This window comes from Poecile atricapillus, chromosome Z (genome assembly GCF_030490865.1).
Source record: "Poecile atricapillus isolate bPoeAtr1 chromosome Z, bPoeAtr1.hap1, whole genome shotgun sequence".
Classification (NCBI taxonomy): Eukaryota; Metazoa; Chordata; class Aves; order Passeriformes; family Paridae; genus Poecile; species Poecile atricapillus.
The window spans coordinates 132,792,552-132,810,739 of NC_081289.1; positions in this window are offsets into that span (position 1 = coordinate 132,792,552).

Consider the following 18,188-nt stretch of genomic DNA (forward strand, 5'->3'; position numbering starts at 1 on the left):
ATTTAGACTAATGCTGTGCAATGGAAGTCATGCACAAGATAAACTCTCCAAGGGTTCTGGAGAAGCATAAGTCCATAGAAGCAGAAGTCCATTTCACACCATGCTTTTGCAAAGGACTTCCATGTAGGTTTGTCTCCAGGTCCTGGGTCAGGACTTTTGACTTAGTCTAGGATTTTCTGCAATTAGACATTTCCTTGATCACACCTCTGAAACGCCAGTGTTCTGAGGTCCTCCTGGGTAGGCAGCCATCTCCCCCACCACCTTTGGGTTCTTGGTTTTTTTTTGACGTAGGGACTCCTCACACAAATTGACAACTAGGCAGCCTTGAGACATCTCAGTCATGTGGGAACAAGGGAATTTGCCCCTCAAAGTGTTGCAAACTATTGCCAGATTTCTCCCACTGTCATCAGGAAATGAATAAAGCCATGACAGGGGGGTGAGAGAAAGCAATTCTGGTTTTGCTACTGCTGCTGCTGCAGGTGAAAGGTGAAAGGTGCAGAAGAAAGAAAGAAGGAAAGGTGTCCTTGCTGTCAGAAAAATCTGTGTTTCTCATAAATATTGACTTTGAGCTGGTGGTGGAAGCAGCACCAATAGACTTGCCTTTTCAATGCATTGTGGTTCTGTGTCTGCTTTGCCAATCCTGCATAAAACTGCTCTAGGTGACTGCTTTCATCTTTGTCTAGAGCTGCTCCTGATTATCTGTGTGAGAAATGCACTGGGCATGCTGCGCCTGAATTCCCTTTGTGTAGATACGTAACTACTTTATCCTGGGAGATTTAGCTCACATACTTCACACAAGGCAGGTCAGAGAATCATTTTCCAACACAGTCAGTACAGAGCCAAATTGACTTTTTTCATGGCAGTCCCTCAGAGAAGCTTGTTTATATTGTGCAAACAACTTTCAGGGGAGGAAAAAGAGAACAATCAGTTATTCATGCAACAGCACTGGTTTGGCTGGAGGAAATGTTCCTAAACCCTTACCATTGTTTTTGAATGCTAGCCAGCGTGGAACACAGAAGTAATGTTAAGTTAAACGCAATTTCAAGTATCTAGGGCTGAAGGAGCTTACCAAGGACAAATGTCTACAAGCATTTGGGATACCAGACAGACGAAAGTATGAAGGTAAATTTTCTCAGGCAAGGAACTGCAAACTATAACTTTGTCATCACATTAAAGGCACACTAAAAATGAAATACACAATATTTAGCCTTCTTAGCAATTTTCAGAGTAATTTTAACCCAAGGCAAATTTAAGATTATTCTTTCTGTCTGATTTCCTTTATGATGTGTCTTTACTTGTCCTTATCTAACACAATTGGTTTTAATTAAAATAATCTGGATGTAGACTTGGCAGCTATTGCAGTGGGGTAGATCACAACCAAGTCCTTGATCACAGGCTGCAGAGAGGAAGGAGATGTCAGGGTGCCAATTTACAAATGATGAATAACATTCTACACTTCCACATGAGGGCTGGGTGTGTTGTCACAGTCTCCTGAAACTGACACAGGGGCACACGAGCCCAGATACATCCCATCCAAGCCACGGAACTTATCTGAGGCATCTAAACTAGGAGCTTACTTAACATTGCCCTCATGTCTAATTAGAGAGTATGAGCACATCTGGAAGGTAATTCAGCACACTTGGGATCTGGCTGATTCCCTGCAGGTGCCCTCAGCTGGCTCCTTTAGCTGTGCAGAGAATGAAGGGTGATTAGCATGCTAGTTTATGTGCCCTGGGTTGGTCCACAGTTAGATAAGGAAATGTAGACCACCATCCTCTGCTGCCTGTTTGTATTCTCATCCCCAGTTAGGCTCTAAGGCTTTGCATACATTGAATAGAGATTAGATAGATTGACAGACAGACAGACAGACAGATAGATAGATAGATAGATAGATAGATAGATAGATAGATAGATAGATAGATAGATAGATAAAGATGAAAACCATAACCAAGTTTTTGGAGAATTACCTCAGCCAAGGAGAGCAGTGTGTATCAGGGTCATGATGCTATTAATGCCTTGTGTAGCACAGCACCCACAGCTCTAAATCAAGGCATGCTGCTTTGCCTATGCCTTGTCCATATAAATATGGACATTGTGTACAGTCTCCTACTACTCGCAGGGGGACAGACAACTTCTTTAGGCCCACTTGTCTTCTTGAAGTTCAGAGGAAAATTTTATGTATGGCCCTAAATCCCAAACAGGGAATATGTGTCAGGGTTTCTTCTCTAGGTGGGAATTTAGACTGCTCTTGCAAGGAAGAGTTTTTAATGTATTTATCAGACACAACAATCTATTCAGTGTTTCAGAATGCATTACCAATATACAACTCTGGGCTTGAGGAGTTGTACAGAAAATTAGGGCTACATCCAAATGGGAATTCAAGCATTGCAATGATGAGGCTGGCACAGCTAAAGCATATAATCTCTGCAGCAGAGTCTAAAGCTGAAAGTGGCCCTTGTTCCCCTCTGCAGTGCACAAGGACTAAGAGGTTATTCAAAATCAGATTCAGACAACTGTTGAGTAGGGACTCATATGAATCAAAAGTTGGAAGGTCTGAGGACCACAGTGTGGCTACTGTCATTTGCTATTTAATGTTAAACCAATAATAATATATATACTAATAGTTCAGGATTTGGCAAAGGACTACTTTTCTTTCTGAAATGTAAGGAGGCAGAGTACTCCTGTTTCCCCTGTGTCAGTCTGACACTAGTAACCCTGTTGGCTGAATTCAGGACCACCTTGTTAACAGAGACTTTAATTCTTATGCACTTTTTAAGTACTCTAACAGCAGGAGAAAGCCAAAGGGGTTTTTCCCAGAAAAATAGCAATCAAATGGGATGATGTTGGAAATAAGGCATGAGGAAACAGAAGCTGTGTTTGGTCTGTGTGTGAAGGTGCTGTTTCAATGGCTGTACAATTCCCACAGCAGTCTTGCAGTGCCAGGAAGAGTGAGTGGGCAGCAGTTTGGATGGGGGTGCTCACACAAAGATCACAGGAGAAATGCTGGCAGCACTTCCCCTCTTGCTGTTTAGGGCTGTGACACAAAGTGGATGTGGTAGGATCAGTATTCAAGAGGGAGTACACAAATAATCCCTTGACTGAAAATAGTTCCACCAAGATGTTAGTCATCTGGGGTATGGCCCAAACCACAGCATACTGATCGAAGAAAGCTTGGGGCCTTGCCTAATCCAAAAGCAGAAATAAGAACGGTCTGCTCTGCTGCTATGAACTGTGGGAGCTGCAGCATCTCTAGATTTGCTGTAGTTTATATAGACAATGTTACTACCAATGGAAAAAAATTCTGTACTTGTTGCACAGCTTCACAGTCTGACTTACTGTGTTTCTTCAAGGGAAACAGAGGTGCTTTTTCCTAGGTATTTCCATTATTTTAGTTACAGTTTAGATTTAAAAGGGAATCTGACGAGCCAGGAGAAATTGATTTTGTTTAGAAGCAGCAAAAAGAAAGCCTGAACCTTTAGTTGGAGGTAGAATCACCTTCTGCAATCCTAATGGCAAAAAAAATTCAAAATTCAGAGTAAAGCAAAAGATTTATTAAAGCTTAATTTTAAATGTTTTGGAGAATCTACTTGACTTTCAAGTGTTAACACAAGTGGGCTGCTTGTCACATGAACTTTTTGCCCTGCTGCTCTCAGAGACCCAAACCTAGACTGAACTCCATATGTGATGCATTTTAGGCAGGTGGTCTATCTAAAATCTGTGCAGCAATTTCCCTTCTTCCACAAATGGATTATGTTTGCATGCATGGATTTATACTCAATATGCCTGAGTGCTATTATAACTAATATAAACTATTACTGCCATTAGTTAAGTTGGGAAATTTGATCTTTAAGAAGGACTACTGCATCCCTATGATAGGGATGTATCCCCCAAAATCTGTATCCCCCAAACCAAGCAACAGAAAACATTTAATCTCTATTGTGAAGCAGAAATCTACTTCAGAGCCTTTTTTTTTTTTCTTCTGTTCTTAAACTAATGGAAAAGTATAAGCAGGGTATAATTTGTAGTCTTATATTGGCGTTATCCATATTTGTTTTCCCTCAAGAAAACTGGGGAAATACAATCTAGATTAAATCAGCATATACATGTGTTCAAGTTGTTGCTCGTTTTGATAGTATTAATTAATGTGGTGTTGTCAAACCTGGACACCATTTCAAATCTGTCCCTGTGTGTCTCCTTTGGGTCAAAAGAATAAATAATTTCCATTCTGAAGTGGCCATGTCCATTCTGCACAGACAAATGAACAGGCAGAAAAAAGGCAGAGTATTGATGCCTTGGAGTTATTGCTGTATGTGTTGTCTCTTCCAGAGTGTCTGTGCTGTCATGCATCATTGCAAATACCTCTTAAAAACCTGGTGCATCCTGAGTGTTTGCAGCATGAGAAAATATCTACAAATCAGAGTTCAATTACAAAAACAGCAGTACAAAGTATATGGCCAGCACAGATGTGGATAGTCTTGATTTGATTTATTTATTACGCAGAAAAAGAGATGCTGATGAAATGATTTTATTTTTCCTTTTGAGCATTTCCTATATCTGCACCAGTCCTGGGTTTGGAAAAATATTTCAGTTTTTAACAAGAATTAGAAAATATCAGGTGTTTGATCCTTGTCTTGGCTTTCACTTTTATTTCAGTCTAGGGAAAGGTGATCTCAATTTCTTATTTGTCTTTCAAAAATTATAAACTTTTATTGGTGTAAATGAGGTTTTACTTTCTATGAGCAGCCCATACTTCACACTGATTTTATTTGAATCCTCCTTTTTTTTAAACAGTGATTTCTATGAGAATTAGAGTGACTAGTTTTAAAAGAGGCTATTTTTTCAGAAAGGGATAACAGTCAAATTCTCATACAAAAAACCTCATCCCCAATCTTTGATGATATTTAATATGCCCCTTGATCGTTTCTGCAGCTGTAATGGTAAGTGAAGCCTGTTAAATTGTTCAACTGTTAGCTAACAATGATCACATTTGAACATACTTCAAGCTTCTGTTGCTTTAGCAGTGATTGGTGGGTTTTGTTGTGTTCTTTTGTTTGTTTGTTTGCTTGGGTGGCTTGTTTTTAATGCTACATTTGTTTGTTGTTGTTTCTTTGGTGTTTTGTTGGGTTTTTTTAAAAAAACTTTAAACTGGTTTATATAACTGACAACTCATTCTGCTTAATGTATGTTTAAAAAGTCTCAAAATGCATTGTGCATCCTCATAATGCTGGGGCTACGTTTTACTTTGAAAACAGATTAGAATAAATCAGTATACTCCTTAAAAGAAACCATTTAAACATTTAAGCATATCAGTAAAAACCCGTGATTTAATCAAATAGGTGCCGTTTTCTTCCCTGGAAATAGCTGCATGAATTTAGCTTGCACGTGGTAAGCAGTAGTGCTCCAAGATGGTTTCTTTTATACTGAGACAACTCCATCAGGGTTCTCTCAGTGTGAATCAGTTTTTTCTTGCTGTTCAGCTGAAGCATATGTTTTAGTCATATGGATTTGGAAAAATTTGCAGGTGTCAGAAGCTGTGACTTAATGAGCCTAAACTGTTACATTTCCAAAGCCAACTTAATCTGTCTATTTTGCATTATAATGTGAGATGCTTATTTTATAATATTATTCTTCTTAAAGAATTTTGCATTTCTGAAATTCATTAGAGATTATTAAAAATTATATTGAAATTAGAAATTAATTAAAAATTCCAGTTGGGTATGTTTTTAGTTTTGCATACTGCAATTCACTTATATTACATTTTTTACTCCAGTCTGTATGAAATGAGTCAGATGTTCTCTGTATTTTGCCACTATTAAATTCATAACATGTTATTGATTAGAGAAATGGATTGATATTTGGTGAAAAATCTTTTGCTACTAAACTAAGAAGAATTCTGATATAAAAAAGGAAAAACAATTTATTATAAACATTTAGGCATAGCTAAGATAATTACTATATATGAATTCTCCAAACAAATGCGTATTGTTCTCCTACCCACAATACCCATCTCTTGTGGATAATTAACATTATCATGTAGAATAATTTCCAAATTTTTTTTTTCATAAAGATCCTATGTCTGTCATGCAGGCCACCTTACAAATATCCACTCCATCTTACAATAAAATCTTTAAAAAATACTAACTTTTGTCTTTCTCAAGGCAATATTTCTTTATCTTATTTGATGAGTCTATGAAGTATATTAAGTTATTGTGCTACATTGGTTTACAACAATTTTGGTATGACAGAATGAGGAAAGTAATATAGAGTAAAAAAGATGCTCATATTAATAAGATTGTGGCAACTGCTAATAGATGTGGAGCTCTGCTTAGGTAATGCATAGGTAAACTATAGAAATAATATGTGTAAAGAAACTTCTACATAAGCCCATAAAGTACAGATTTATCATTCAAATCTGCCTGGCTTACATTGTCCTTATGCTTGGAATGTTATAATTATCAAATAGCTGTCCTTCATACAAACCTATTAAAATACTTGTTGCATTTTGTTTAAGTAGAACAAGATTGACCATACCTGTTATCATTCCTTTACTGATGAATTTATGATATGTGCTTTCAACAGTAATATATCTGGGAGCAGAATCAGGCCTGGTGAATGCATTTATAGAAATCTAAAATTTCTTGATTAAATTAAGGGTCATGCTCTCCCAGCCTCTTGTTTTGATTCACCAGAGAGAGTTATTTAATCTCAAGGTATTTACCTCAACATTTTCCAAAACACAATGCCATATGAAAGAAAGGGTTCACAAAGTGTGAGGCTGGTGCCCGAAGGGACTCCTGTCTGTTTTGATTGTAAACACTCTGTGGATTGTGTCTTAATACATATTTTTATATTGATATCGCATGTTTATATTTATATAAAGAGGTGTTGTGCTTCATTCATCACAGTTATGAGTCATTCCTTCCAGACCCCAATTTGATTCAAGTATTTGATTCTTTGTGACTGAAATCTGATGACACTTCACTCTGTACGGGTTGCGATTGGATGAAAGGCAAAAGTAGCTCACAGCATTTAATGATAGAAAATATTATTCAAAAATTATTTGGGTATTATAGAAAAAAAGAGACCCCTTTAGAGTTTGTCTTGATTCTGAAAAGTTTGAACATACATAATTTTAACTTAAATTGACATAAAACCTGGCCTGAGAAATTTGAATTTTGAGGTTTTATGCAGTTCTGCTGCTGCTACACTGACTGCAGAGGCTCAGATACTGAGGTTAGGAATGGAGTGGACTGGAACAGCATCCAGAAAATGCCTGCCTATGTTCACCTTTGCTGGGCACACTAAATTAAAATCCATGTTGTAGCACACTGGGCTTTCAAATACCACATGACAGTGAGACTTGCAAAAGAATATTCAGAGGAATAACCACATCATCCCTTTTTTTCCTGAAAGTGGTTTTGTTTGTTGCAGGCATAGGCAAGGCAGGTCATGATGGACACAATGAATAACAAAGACAGGCATGACAGTTTTTGAATCTGAGGGAAAAGGTAAGAGAAAGACTGAAACTTGCAACACCATCAATGTGGACAAGAGAAAATTGACAGTGAAGAGCGGGTCTGTGACAATTCACAGATATATAAGAAATGGCCTGAGAAACTTGCTTGAAAAGACTCACAATCCTTGTGTATTGCATGCACAGTGGAATAACTGCAGTTCATTTCAGGTCACAAACAGAAACATGAATGTTTTCAAAAATCAGGGAATGTGACAGGATGGCCACAACAAGCTCAAGTCTGTTAAAGGTGATGTAACACCTGGATAAATTTTGGGTATAGAATAAAAGAACAGTATTGTATTTTCAGGAGCTTGGAAATCTCAGTGATTGCAAATCTGCTCTGCTGGTAATAACCAGGAGCATGTGGACTCTTTATGATGAAAATCTAGTTGAACATGACTTTTCTTGGTGAAGGAAAATACCATGCTCAGTGCTCTGGGAGTGCTCTTAGTCTGTTCCTTACTTTGGAGAAGAGGCTGCTGTATGCTCTGCTGTGCATGTCCCAGGCTGAGGACAACCCTTAAAGTATGGGGCCACCTTGAGGGGATGCCCTGGCTCTTTCTGTGTGCCTGTGTATGTTCATGTCTGTAGTGTAACACATCTGTAATGAGTTTGTGGCATGTACTTTTGGGGGAAAAAGCTTTAAAAATTGGATTGCAGAGTGCTTCAAGTGTAATGCTGATATTTGCTTCCACAAATAGAAGGAATTCTTTGTAGGCACATGGAAGCAAGTCAGTCACCAATTAAGCTGTCAAATACAGATTGCTGTTTTAGTTGCCTTCCTGTATTTAGCATTTCATTCTCTTATTTCATGAAGTAATAAAATTGCTTGTTTTTGAAGTACTTGTCCATAAAATTATAATTTCAAGGTCTTTATGATTTCCCTAATATCAGTTTAGAGACAGAAGGTGGCTCTGTAGAAGCAATGACAGTAAATCAACAACAACAAAAACAACAATAATAATACCACCACCAGCTGGTAATACAATGATTCTCATCAGAGCAAATGAGTAGTTGACAATCTCAGTGATGGAGAGAATGTGCTTTGGATGAAACACAATGTACCTGTGCAGCACAGCCTGTCCACTACAGCTCTCCGCAATACAGAATGGTGCGTTGTTATCTGAGTGACATTGTTGTAAGTGCTGTCCAGTCTGCCTTCTAAGCTACCTGCTCTGCCAGGGACAACAGGTCCTTCGACATCAACTGCATCATAGCCCCATGGTGAAACTTGTGACACAGCAAGAACCTCCAAAATAGAAGCAGACACTGCTCACACCCTGTTTCCTGGAGTGCTTGCGATGAGTTTCTGTTTATCTTGATGTAGCTCACCTAAGCATTGCTGACCTACATCTGCTTTGAGCTGTGCTGAATCTTGCCATACAGGAACAGGAACAGTTTCACTAAGTTGGGGTGTTTGGTCAAGCTTCTAGATTATGTTGTCCACCCAAAGGATGGTGGAACATGTTCCCCAGGGAAGTGGACATGACACCAAACCTGCCAGAGCTCAAGAGGAGTTTGGAAAATGCTCTCGGGCAACATTGTGCAAGTCTTGGGGCTGTCCTGTGTCTATAGTAGAAACAGTGTTATGAGTTGGGTAAGAACCATCTCAATTGCCTGAAGCTCCTACTGCCCTGTAGAAGATGCAGTAAACTTAGTTTTAATCAAACAATAAAGGTAATAACATCATGACATATGTCCTATAGCCTTAACACAACTGTTCATTGTGTCCTTTCTGTATTCTGGGAGTAGATTGGACATGGCCACTCCTTTTTGTTTTCTAGGCTTAGCACTGTGACACACACTCTCCTGAGTACAGCCATCAGCACAGATTTTGATAATATGCATAGACAACTAGCAAGGTTTTCTACAGGGTGTCTGAAAGGAGAAGGTGGCATTGAGACTGATGATGGAAACCTTGTAAGTACCTCTGGAATTAGCCAACAGAAGCTTTGTTCTGCTGAAACTTTTCCATCACTGTAAGGGCACGGATTTTCCTGAGTTAGCAATCGTTTACGTTTACATCGGCCAGAGCATGAAAAAAGACTTTCTCTGCTTTGGTTGCAGCTCCTTCTGTCTTCCTCTCAACAAGGTGCTTATGCCATGCATTTTAAGTGAGAAGGCAGAAAATATGCATTTAGGAAAGTAAGGCAGAAATCAGAAATCTCCTTTAAACAATGTAGGTTATGCAGATGCCAGGTTACAGTCATCAGTGTGTTTTATGCAATCTTCTGGAATTGGTCTGGTCATTTTCCTAAGTAGGACAAAGGCAAAGGCAAAAATAGGATCTAAATTAATGACCTAGAAATCCAAGATGGTTACTAGAGCAATCTTTGAAGCAATTGTGTACGTGTTATCTGGGTCATATAAATTTGTGGTATGACAGCTCATACAAGGAAGTTATAAATAGATGTCAAGAGGAAGTAGCATAAGATGTGACAAATATGAAGCAATGCAGACAGAAAAATGACTTTTCAATTCTATTCTTCCCTTTTAAAAATATTTTTTTAGCAGAAGACATTAATAGGAAGGGTGGTTTGGGGAGTTTAATGAAAGCAGCCCTTCCTCAGTCAGGAAAGACGTAATCTTTGACATATGGACCCTTCAGCTCTCTGCTGGCACCTCATTTGCTGAGCTGGTGACAGGGAATCTGAGGTGTGCAAAGATCTAGATGTTCCTCATTCCTCTAGGTGACTGGCAGAGAAAAGAATGAGGGTATGACCTTGTAACTTCTCTAATCTCCAGGGACTGTTACATACGCAGAAATGTTTATTCCTATACACAAACAAAAATTGGACTTTTGAGGTGTATTCACACTGTTTTTGATGCATAGAAGGAAGAGATTTTAAAATAGGATAGATACTTAGACTCTAGTTATTAAGTTATAAAATTTCTGCCTCAACTAATATTTTTAACTGCTTTATACAGAACAAATTGTTATTTGATTTCCAGCACTGATAGTGAGGAGATTTTCCCTTCTCCTTTGCTATGAATTTACCAACTTGTGTTCCTGATAGTTTATCCCAGAGTGCATGGTTGCATGTTACCAGTGACTACCAAAACCTTTTTGACAAAGCATTCATTGGGTACATTGTTACTCATTTGCATAATATATGCTCCATAATCTAAATATGGTTTTAACCAGCTTGTAAAACCACACCAAACCAGCAAGATTATCCTCTGACACAGTATTTTACAGAAGGTTAATATAAGAGATCTTATGTTTCATAAAAACACAATGTTTAGCATAACACCAGAAAGAATTAGGAGTTCCAAGATCACTTAACTTCTGAAATGTTTTTAGAAATTTAGATCCTTCCTGAGACATTTTGAAAACTGATTTAGAGGTAGCATTGCAAATACTTATTTCAGAATGAACTATAGAGAAGGGAATAAAGCCCAGGTTTCTCATGCTGGTTGAGCTCAAATGTGATATCTCAAAATATGCTGGGTCACTGATGATTCAATTTAATATGTCCTTGGGGATGAAGCTCATCTGGATGCAGTGAACCAGCACAATTACTTAGCAGTTTTACACTGGCCTGTTGCAGAATTGACTTATGTCCCCATCTTATACTAGTTTATTTCTCCAGGCTTTTATTAGTCTTCTATCACTGGCCTTCCTTGTTCAAAGTAATCTCTAATCTTCTTCATCTTGTTCTTCCTGTACTTGAGGGGCTGCTTTTCTTCACTCTCTTGAATCCTTCATTTTGCGCTTGATCCAAAGATCCATGTAACTGAGCCCATCCCTGCAGTGTAACACAGCACACTGCATGCATGCCTGGGCTGGTGGGACCCTGGAATCTGGAGGAGGTGTCCGTGTCAGCACAGTGATGCCAAGCTCATTACTTGGGTGCGGTATCACACTGCTGCTGCTCTCCTGCTTCCGGGACACAAGCAGGTAACCTGGCACTGCTCTGCCATGCAGACAGACCAGTCTGGGTATGTGCTAGCTCAGGCTCTTGCTTTGCACACCTTGCACAATGCAGACATGCTTTTCAATTCTGTTCCAAGGGCTCTGCCCATCCTGAGTTCTACGTAGTCTTTATTGTTAAAATCATGCTGATGTTAACTTTTGCTAATTATCTCATTGTTTGATTGAGAGCAAAGAAGTCTTCACTGGAATACAAGATTTTTTTCACCTGCACGTGTTCTCAGTAGAGAGCAACATGCTCAGGTGTTCTGGAAATCCAGCCCTCACAGTTACAGTACCTTGTAAAAGCGTTTATATAACACAATTGCAAAAAAAGAGAACGTTACTAGATTACACACCAAAGTGATTCATCTCAGGTGCAGAACTTCGTGGAAAAGCCAAGTCAATTTTATTATGACATAATTTCTAACATGAAAAAATATTTACATGTTATTACACATCTTCTTGTTACAGCACTGACAATTATCCTGTCCACAGTTTCCAGGCTGCTTGATACAAAGCAGTACAGAGTAGACAGCTGTAACAAGAACTTCTGTTTCATATGAAATGTACTGCCTTTAGAAAGACAATCTGTGTTGTTTCCTGTCTTAGCAGAAAGCAAGCAAGGTGGAAAAGTTCATCTGCAGAAAAAATCATCAAAAAATCATCTTGACAGCTCTTGTAGCCTGAACTGTGTGAGCTTAATCTTAATCTGCTCAGCATATTCTGGCATCCAAACCTTGCCCTTTCCTACTTCAAGCACAGTGAAGCACATGTGATGAGACAGACTGGTATAGCTGTGGATGTAAATCCACAGACTGTCCTGGTTTACTCCTTTACAGGCGCAACCAAGTCCCTGAGTGATATCCTCTCTACTCTGAAAAAGGAAGCTGGAGGGCCCTGGCCTTGTCTCTCTGCTTGTCTAGGTCACCTGGAATCACAGAGGGGTTTACTTCAGCAGTACATGGAAGGTGTACAAGGAAGGAAAAGTCACTGTGACTCAGTCATCTAAATCCACATGTTTTACTGACATTTTTAACTCTGGGTAGTTCAGATTTCTCATCTTTCTCTTTATCTTGAATTCTTTTGATATTTTCCCTTCTCTTCTCCACCATTCACTAACCACACAGCTGAATCAGCTCTGGAGTGCCCTTTGCTATGAAGTGGAGTATTGTTTGGAAGTGCTCACTTGAACTTTTTTCAATACAGCACATATCTGTGTGCACAAGCACTACTATAAACAGAAGCTTATAGGCTGACTAATTTTCCTGCAAAAAAGAGAAAAACAGTGAATGAACTGATGGAGTGCTTTGTCAGTTTTCTTCAGGTATGACAATCAAGAGTTTTAAATCCAGCACACCTAGCCCTAAGGCAAAACTCTTGAGCATTATAATTACAACTGATGAAATGGATGGCAGTCACTCCTTATCCAGAGTGAAAGATACTGCTAGGCATACCATATGTCTCTAAAGGTCATTTGTGACCTATTCCTATGATGTAAGTTTCAAAGAGGAATAAAATTAAAACCCTGGAGAAGTCTGAGTCCCTGATGTCCCAGAAAGCCAGTGGTCAGAGAGCAGACTCATCAGCACAAGTCCAGGGACTTCCCCTGCTGCCCTGGAAGGCAAATGTTTCAGCAGAAACAGTGACTTTCACTTCTTAAAGTAGCATGCACATAAGGCCAAGTGCAGGACTAGATGCAGTGTGATAATTTTTTACTGACAGTAGCAAAATTTGGCGTCTCACTTAAGCAGACATCTGTCTAAAGGGTTTTATTTTTCTCATTATTTCTCCCCAAACCCTTTTTTTTTGTTCTGCTAAAGAATGCTTCACCATGTTGGAAAAGTGAGAATATTTTGATTATTTGTTTGTTTTGGCATTGTAGAGAAGGTGATAGTTAGACCCTCATGCTAGCCATGACTCCTGAGAGACATTGCAGTAAAGCCAGAATTGTTTTGGCAAGTGTGGACTATACTTATCACTGTGTAAAACATAAAAATTGCAGTCATTGTTTGGATTTTAATGGTAGTGTTAAAAAATAGATAGGAAAAGTCTTGCTAAAAATATACCTGGAAATGTTCTTTTCACAGAATTAGAGATTAAAGATCTATTGAATTAGGTGGAAAGACTTTGTTGTCCAAAACCTCTAGATGATGTATTGTACTATTAGGACCAGTTCTATAGGTAGTCCTAATCAGCTCAACTCATCTGGCTTTAACTGTGCTGAGCTCTTTTACTGCATCTGAGAATTTTGGGTTAGATCCAGTATGAAGTTGTGATACCAACGGGTTTGGTGCCAAAGCAGCTAACTCCATCTGACTCCCACAGTGATATCTTGGATGGAGAGGTGTTTGTGTAGGCAAGCTTCCTGCAGTGTGTGGGAGCAGCCACAGACAACAGAACGGTATCCTCAAACCCATAAGCTGCTGAGAGAGAGCCAAGAGAAAGGGTTAAGCATGAGGACATGGTCTACATGGTTAGGTGGGAGTGTCTAGATTATAATTTTGTAGTTAATTATGGTGCTCTTCCCCTTTTGTGAAGTTGTGCATTGTACTGGCACATTCTTACATTTATACATGGCCTATTGTGCATCTCCCATATTGAGCTTAAATGATTGTAACTGCTTGGATGCTATCCTTTATTTAAAAGAAAAACTGTGGTGATAGTACACCAATAGTTAGGAAAAGAGTATTATGAATAATTAGGGTCATGAATAGGAATAATTTAATTTTTTTGGAAGTAAATACTCTCTTTTTACTTAAGACCTCAGAATAAGGAAGAACTCTGCATGAAGGTGTTAGTTGGTGACTCAAAACTTCTTGGGTTTTTTGTTTGTTTCAATTTTTTTAGTATCTGTCTTCCATCTTGATACCATCTTTAACACCAGCCCACACCCTGGAATGGCATGCACTTACAGACATGTGCATGCACATTGGCAGAAATATGTCAAGGGGCATAATAGATATTGACACTGTGCCTGGCTCAGGCCATTATTAACATTTAATTGTCGATAATGTTTTCTAAGCTCCTGACAGCAGTGTGGGATGGATGTGGTATGTAGGTAGAACACCTAGCAACATGGCAAACAGGGATACTGGAAGTACACACATGAATTGGATGGAGTCACAGGGATCCTGTCTTTAATCCACAATCACCTTATAAATCCTTGATTTATAAGGTGATTGTGGAAAGGCTCACCCATGAATCACACAGTGGTGTCATCCTTACTTATCTGTTGGCAGACTCTCTGAGGACATGAATGTTATTGCAGCAGAGGCCTTGCATCAAAGAGAAGAGAATTCTTTGACTCTGTGAACCCTACAATAAAATCCAGTTTATAAACTTATAAGTCAACTCAAAAAGGAGCCAGTCCAACAAGCGGGAATGATAGTGAAGTTGGCATTATGCTTAATTCAAACTAATTAACTTTACTGGAAAAATGGCTATTTGGCAATGTGGCAAAATAGCTTTCAGGGCCTGTGATGGCTTTTCTGCATGGACTGCAGAAATGAAGGCTGCATTGCAACACTGTTGAGTTCTCCTCTGTGCTCTAGTCTTATCTATATGGCAAAATATTTTCTGAATACTTCTTAAACTTGAGAGGCCTTGGATGTCTCAATGTCTCTTTCTTCAGATATCCTGCAGTGGCCTTATGCAAAAGTCTCATTTTCCAGTGAATCTATGCTCTCTGAAATCTGGCTGTAGCCTCTTCCTCTGCAGAGTTCTGTTATGAGGTGGTAGCAACAAGGTGCCCCCAGATCTTCCTGGGAACAGCACATTTCAGAATTTACAAGCAATTGTGGCTGGGCCACATCACAGCAAACTGTTCACTGTAGGTCCATTGTAAAGCTGGGTCACTATCACAGGTGACCTCAGGATCAGGACTGCAGAAACTGGTAATGAGAAGTCTGGAGACCACTTCCTTATGATGCTCAGAGTAAGCACTGCAAGACTGAAAGAGTAGACAATGTTTAGAAGGAAGGTTTTGCAGACTGACACTTGGATACCTTGGAAAGGTGATTTGTAGACACTGACCTCTGGGAGCTGCCAATTAAAACATAATAATATTTCTTCACTTCAACTTTTCTTAGGAGCTATAGTACCTTAAAACAGAGCTGATTTGGAGACACTCCTATTTACTCAGGATCTTGAACATGATGGGTGTTTTATTCATTTGGTTTTGAAGGCTGTTAATAATATGGCTTTTGCTTCAGTGACAAGGCTCAATAAACCCCACATTTTAGTACTTCCCTTTCTGGATCACTGCTGATGACAGATTGTAGAAGACAGTTAGGTATCCCAAACAAGCAGAGTGCTTCTTACCATGCAATATTACTTCATTTTGCTGCCTAGTGAGCTAGAAATGCTTCCAGCCAGTGCTAGGAAGGACCTGGCTGGGTGCTTTCTTGGAAGTATGTGCACAAATACTGCCTAAAGGGATGCCTGGGAAGTTGCAGGTAAGTCTGATCTCATCCATTTAGTGTGTAAGGTTTGATTCTTAAAGAGATTGCAGCAATCAAAATGAACGAGCTTCAAGGTCTGGTTTCTAGTTTTCTGGGACTGAGTGGGAAGCCACGAGTTCAAAGGATGACACCCGTGGCCCCTTTGGCAAAGGTAAGGAAAGGTAGTTCCAACAGGCAGCAAACTGGTGGTGGCTCCTCCTGTTTCATGGCTTATCTGGAAAGTCACTCAGAAGGGCAGCTGCAGCATGTTGCTATCAATAGTGCCAGACTGTTACCACCTGCCTTCCCACTGTGGGATCAACACATTCCTGCACCATCCCTACCTACCTTCTTTGGCACGGGAGAGTTCCTCCAGGGGTTTGCTGCTCCTGGAAACCTGTGCATGGCTGCATACGATACATGCACCAGCTCATGGGGTTGTTTCAGATGAATTAACGCTGTTGTTTCAGGGGCTTTACTGCAACTGCAGTAGGGTGCAGGTAAATAAATTCTGCCTCTGTCACACTAACAGTTTGTTCCTTGAAGGTTTTGTACACAGTACCTGTAGGTTTTGATACCTAGAGCATACATATAAATCTCATTAGCATTATTTTCCATCACTAACCCTTCCCAAGGTGTGCAAAGTTTGCTGGAAGGCCTTTCAGCATAATTCCCCAAATGCCTGGAATATCAAAGGCCCATATTAAAGCAATGCACAAAATCGTTCAGTTTGACCTTCAAAAACCAGAGTAGCAGGCTTCATTGCTTGAGGCTACAGGAGATGCTATTATGCAGGTAAGAGGAGACCTGAAGCTAGTGTTACCAGATAAACACAACTGCAAAGCCGATCAGTTCAGATAGTTTTCCTTCTTAGAGAGGCTCATATTTAAGTTCAGAGTATCTCTCAAAAAGCAGTAAACCAGAAGAAGATTAGGGGTATTCCCATAAAACCTGTCACTCTGATCTACTGTTATTTTTCTTATTATTCATGTATCATATAAAATACCATGTAGAAATACAAATTGTTTTAGATTAAGCAAAATATCATCCCATCTTATTAAATAAAAACCTCTTTCATGCCTCCCTTGGAAAATGCACGTTTCAAATATAATTCAGCTTAGTCTTCAGAATATTTCATCACCCAACATACTGAATTTTTTTGCCCATTACCCAGCTTTCACCCTGGAGTTAGCTTACTGTCATGTCTACAACCAGTTCAAAGTACAAAAGAAATGCCCATGAACTATCATATTCCTCACTTGCCTCCTTCATCACTTCTTTTTAAACCCCACAACTTTCTTCTGGTCACCTAGTTCCTCTGTGAATATACACCTCTCCTAAAGTCGTTCGTTAGATAGGGCAGGAGTCCTATGTGCAAAAGACTAGATTTTTGCTATGTCTCACAAGCACAACCAGACACAAATTTTCAGGAGATCAATAAACCCACAGAGTTTTCAGCCTTTTTTTTAAAAAAGGAGCTGACTTGTTGTGGAGCTACAACCCAGAGAAAGAGGCAAGATCTGCTGAACACATGGTCTGGGTGGGACTTAATCATATTGCTGTCATATAAATATAAAATGTACAGTTTCTAGATAAGGGTGTCAAAACCCAATAAGACAACAAAATGACTCAGGCTGACTGCCACGGTAAAAATCAAGATGCCACAACTGTTTCTGCCAGACACTTTGACCAAGTCAGATTTTGTGGACAGGTAGTTATACACAGACATGCATTTACAAATAAAAGAAGGGTGCTTTTCATTATGTTTTAGGGCCTAAATATATTTAGATAGATTTTCCCCTTAACTTGTCAGTAATAATCTTTCCTTTCTCCCTTTTCCATGTCTATATTGTCTGCTTAGATCAACAGATCCTCAAAATGTGATCTATCTCTTACCCTCAGTTTGGTTTGCCAGTGAATGCCAAGGAATTTTGCCTCATGACTTCTGGCTTTTTGATAATTTGAAACATTGAAAGTAGTAGTAGAGAGGTACAAAGTGCTGATGGAAAAAATATAGGGTTTTCTTGCTGCAGGAATATTTTTATAATATTTTTTCATTCCTATCTTTGAAGAAATATAAACTTAACCTTCCAGAGATAGGAATAGGGCATTGTCAATAACAATGCTACTTTATTGCTTGACATTTTTGCTGGTATTTTATTGCTCTATTTTTTTTTAAAAAAAGCAGCAATCCCTATCAGAATGTGCTGATAAGGCAGATCTATCTTAAGTAAATACATTGCTTTAACATACAGCCTTTTCTTTAATAAACTTTCAAACTTTTACAAAAGCTTTTGGATATTAATCGTTATTTGAT